The 5,000-nt window shown below is 40.0% G+C and overlaps 1 protein-coding gene across 3 annotated transcripts in view; it reads left to right on the forward strand.

Moving 5' to 3' along the window:
* Positions 1-5,000, forward strand: part of LOC125031875 — a 165,061-nt gene that overhangs the window by 30,439 nt on the left and 129,622 nt on the right. Inside the window, exon 2 of one of the 3 annotated variants that reach the window (XM_047622865.1) lies at positions 3,026-3,094. The exons of the other annotated variants lie outside the window; for them this stretch is intronic. The gene's annotated coding sequence lies outside the window, so the exon portion shown is untranslated. The remainder of the gene's footprint in view (positions 1-3,025; positions 3,095-5,000) is intronic. 3 annotated transcript variants of the gene reach the window in all.

The following is a 5,000-nucleotide window of genomic DNA, read 5'->3' on the forward strand; positions in this document are numbered from 1 at the left end:
GGATTATTTTCTCTCTCCTTTTAGAGTGATTCTCCGTTTTCTTTCTACTTTCTTTTTAGTGTATTCTCCGTTTTCTTTGTACTTTCTTTTGCAGGGGAGTGTTATCTTTTTTAATTCTGCTTACCGTAATGATTCAGTCTTTGTTGATTTTGGAAGCTTTTTTTTATCCATGGAAAGTCTTGATTTTTAATGGAAAACGTGACTTCCTTTAGACAGGTTTTTGACGTTGATATGAATCATAGTTTCTTGTCGTTTTATGTTGTAGTGTAAGAGTTACGAGGCCTTTAGTTCATGCCTTTTAACGCTTTCTAGGAGGATTTCTAGACGCAAACACACACGCATTCATGCACAAATACACCCAAACAGCTAGAAACTTGCACACATAAAGCATAGGAAGCCACGCCCAAGAACCACACACACAAACACACACGCGCACATAAGCACACACGCACACACACACACAAACACACACACACACACACACATATATACACATCTATACACACACACACAGACGCCCGCATACACACCTTTGCCTCCCCACTACGTTCCTTTCCCCTCTTCCTCCCCTTAGCCTGCCCTCCCCCACCCCCTACACTATGCTCCAACAAACAAACAAACACCCACACACGCACGCAATATAACCCCCACACGCCCTCACACTCACACGCAAACTACACACACTCACTCCCGCTCGGCATCGTCGTCCACCAGCGACCCAGGACAGAACACAAATCGTCGGGAAGTTGAGTCATCACCGGCGAAACACCTTTTTTCCGAGTGTGGGGGGGCGGAGGGGGAGGGGAGGGGGAGTAAAGAGGGGGAGGGGAGTTGACGTGCAGTTATCTTGGGTCTTTTTTTATGCGTTCATACTCCTCTCCGCGCGCTGAAGAGGAGGAGGAGGAGGAGGAGGAGGAGGAGGAGGAGGTAGAAGGAAAAAAAGAGAGAGAAAGAAAAAAGGATAATTCGGGGGAAGAGAGTTTGATAGAAGAACAGCAAACAACGAGTCCGTCTGAACGTTGGAAAAGAACTTGCTAAAAAAAAAAAGATGAGAAAGATTGAGGAAAAGAAGTAAAAGAAGAGGGAGAGGATGAGGATGAGGAAGAAGAAGAAAAAGGTGAAGATGCATACTAAGAAAAAAGGATAATAGAAATTATGATAATCAGAAGAATGAGAAATATATTTCATTAAAATAATTTTTAGGAACTCGAAGTGTAAATGTTATTGTTGGTGATGGAAGGAGCAGAGGTGGTGATCGAGAGAGAGAGAGAGAGAGAGAGAGAGAGAGAGAGAGAGAGAGAGAGAGAGAGAGAGAGAGAGAGAGAGAGAGAGAGAGAGGGAGAAAGAGAGAGAGAGGGAGAAAGAGAGAGAGAGAGAGAGAGAGAGAGAGAGAGAGAGAGAGAGAGAGAGAGAGAGAGAGAGAGAGAGAGAGAGAGAGAGGGAGAAAGAGAGAGAGAGGGAGAAAGAGAGAGAGAGAGAGAGAGAGAGAGAGAGAGAGAGAGAGAGAGAGAGAGAGAGAGAGAGAGAGAGAGAGAGAGAGAGAGAGAGAGAGAGAGAGAGAGAGAGAGAGAGAGAGAGAGAGAGAGAGAGAGAGAGAGAGAGAGAGAGAGAGAGAGAGAGAGAGACAGAGAGATATAAAGAGAGAGAGAGAGAGAGTGTGTGTGTGAATGAGTGAGTGAGTGTGGGAATCAGCGAGTGAGTTTGTGTGTAAGTGTTGGAGTAAATGAATGGGTGAGTGAGGGAATGAATGAGTAAGTGATCACGCAATGAAGTGAGAGACAGAGAGACAGGGGCAACATAGAGACAGAGACAAACAGACAGGCAGACAGACAGAGAAAGGAGGAAGGTGAAGAAGCAAAGACGCAGGTGCTTGTGGCGCTGGAAAGGAAAGGGTTGGCGCTGAAGTCTCCGGATGTGGTGGAGGTAATTCACCCTGCGAGGCCACCTAGGGCTGTCGGGATCATAATCATTATGTCTAAGTTACATGATCAACGCGGCCACACACACATCAACGCGAATACAAACGCAAGTGCAGCGTATAAGCAGGAGGAGTGCGTATATACTTCTGAACGCATGTTAACATACAGAGACGCATCCACACATAGGCAGACAGACAAATAGATAGATTGACAGACAGACAGGCAGGCAGGCAGGCAGGCAGGCAGACAGGCAGGCAGGCAGGCAGGCAGGCAGGCAGGCAGGCAGGAAGGGCTGGCAGGAAGGCAGACAGACAGACAGACAGACAGACAGACAGACAAGCAGTCAGACAGGCAGTCAGAGAGAAAGATAAAGAGAGAGAAAATGAAACACTTCATGACAACCAGAACAAAAACACACTCGCCAACAAGCCCATACACAGGCAGTTCTACGGGCGACAAATCTGAAAGAGCCACGTCAATGTCACGGTGCCTCCCTTTGTGTGGCGAGATCGAGTTGAACTTCGCACTTGCGGCAGCGGGAAGTGCGGGGGGGGGGGGGGGGGCACGTGTGTGCGGATGTCGAGATGGGTGTGGTTGTATAGATATACTAATGCTGTGTCATTTTGATTTTTTTAACTATTTCATTTGTATTATTTATGCGTGTGTGCATATATATAATTGATGTGTGTGTGTGTACACACACACACACACACAGACACACACACACACACACACACACACACACACGCACACACACACACACACACACACACACACACACACACACATATATATATATACATATATGTATATATGTATATATATATGTATATATATTTATATATATATATACACACATATATACATATATATATATATATATATATATATATATATATATATTTATGAATGAATATACATGCATATACATGTAAACATACATAATATAGACTTATATATCAGGAAGTCTGCATGCAAATATGTGCCATGTATCGACACCCCATTGCACCTGTTGCAGACTCCCCGCTGCAACCAATGCTCTCAATCCGCCGCCTGCCCCGACACCCTTCTTCCACTGAAATTCCTCCTCTGTTTTCCTTTCGCAGGTGAGTGTCCTTCGGTGTCCTCGGCGGCGCTTCAAGGCAGGAAGTGGACTCGCTCCGTTTAACCGGCAGGTGTGTTGAGCTTCGCCGTTTGTTCTACAGGTCCAGCTTGGTTTTGTAACCTTTTTTTTTGTGTCTGTGTGTGTCTTTTTCTTTTGGTATTTTCTGTTTTGTTTTTCGTTATTTGTTTTTTTTTTGAATTTGTATTTGCTATGTTTATTTTTTTGTTTTTTTTTGTTTCTTTGGCTTTGGTTTGTATTTTCGTATTTTCTTTTCTTTGTTTTTCGTTGTATTTTTTCTGTATCTTTTCTTTTCTTTTTTCTTTGTGTTTGCTATTTTTCATTGTTTTTTCCTTTGCCTGTCTTTGTATTTTCTGATATTTTTTCTTTTCTTTGCTCTTTTCTTTTTTTTTTTTCTTTTTTTTTTTCTTTTGGGAGTTGTTGTTTTTTATATCTATGTTGGGATGGTTTGTTTGTTTGTTTTTGTGTTAATTGCATATTAGGTTCTGGTTGGTTTAAGTTATAATTATCAATTTACTTGTTTATTTTTCTACTAAAGGTTGTCGTCCATTATTGTTGTTATTATTGTTATGACTTCTATTTTCAGCAGTATTATCAATATTATTGTTGCTGCCGTTGTTATTATCATCGTCATCATTATCATCATTCATATTTTTTTAATACTTTGCATTTATCTTTACTAGTAGTAATAGTAGCAGTAATTGTTGTTATTATAGTATCATTATTACTATAGTTAATGTTATTCTTATATTATTATTATTATTATTATTATTATTATTATCATTATTATTGTTATCATAATTATCACTATCATTATCTTCATCATTATTATCATGGCTGATAGCAATAGTAGTAGTATTATCTTATCAATATTTTATCATTATCTTCGTCATTGTCATTCATCAACACTGGCATTATCAATATAATTTTCATAGCTCAGACTCAATCAAAATCTCTCGAAATCGCCATAAAAAAATATGCTTATAACAAGAACCTCAAACTTGCTACTCGAATTTCTTGCCCAAATTTATGACTATCTCTTCAAGTTCCATCCCCCCCCCCCCCCTTCCATGCCTTTAATTGATTTTGGGTTATGTGAACTCATTAAAGTGTCAAGTTAAGGGAAATAAAGTACTTTGAAGTTTCAAAGGAACTGTTAGTCAGGCTTCGAATAAGTCAGGGTCATGTGTGTGTGTGTGTGTGTGTGTGTATGTGTGTGTGTGTGTGTGTGTGTTTACCTGTCTGTCTATCTGTTTATTTATCTATCTGTCTATTTATTTGTTTATCTATCTATCTATCTGTTTGTCTATCTATCTGTCTTTCTATCTGTCTATATCTATCTATCTCTCTGTCTATTCATCTGTCTATCTATCTATCTTTTTCTCTATCTACTTATCTTCCTGTCTGTCTATCTAACTATGCACACACACACACACACACACACACACACACACACACACACACACACACACACACACACACACACACACACACACACACACACACACGTAGATGTGTGTCTTTGTGTGTGTGTGTGTGTGTGTGCATAGTTAGATAGACAGACAGGAGGATAGGTAGATAGAGAAATAGATAGGTAGATAGACAGATTATTAGACAGAGAGATAGATCGATATAGACAGAGAGCTAGAAAGACAGATAGATAAATAGATAAACATCCTTCCTACTCCCTTTTATATCCCTCTTCGCTGGAAGGCCCCGAGGCGAGCGCCGATCCAGTTTTGAGTGATTTAATCCTGTTTGATATTTTTAGATCTAAAAATTGCAAGCCAACGATGCCAGTTTTCGAAATATATCATTTTTTTGCTTTCTCTAAGATCAGCTATTGCACACCCTTCAAACACCGTCAGATTGAATCAGATATTTTCCTCTTCTTCGGTTATATATATATATATATATATATACACATATATATACATACATATATATATATATATATA

Source organism: Penaeus chinensis, chromosome 13, assembly GCF_019202785.1.
Source record: "Penaeus chinensis breed Huanghai No. 1 chromosome 13, ASM1920278v2, whole genome shotgun sequence".
NCBI lineage: Eukaryota > Metazoa > Arthropoda > Malacostraca > Decapoda > Penaeidae > Penaeus > Penaeus chinensis.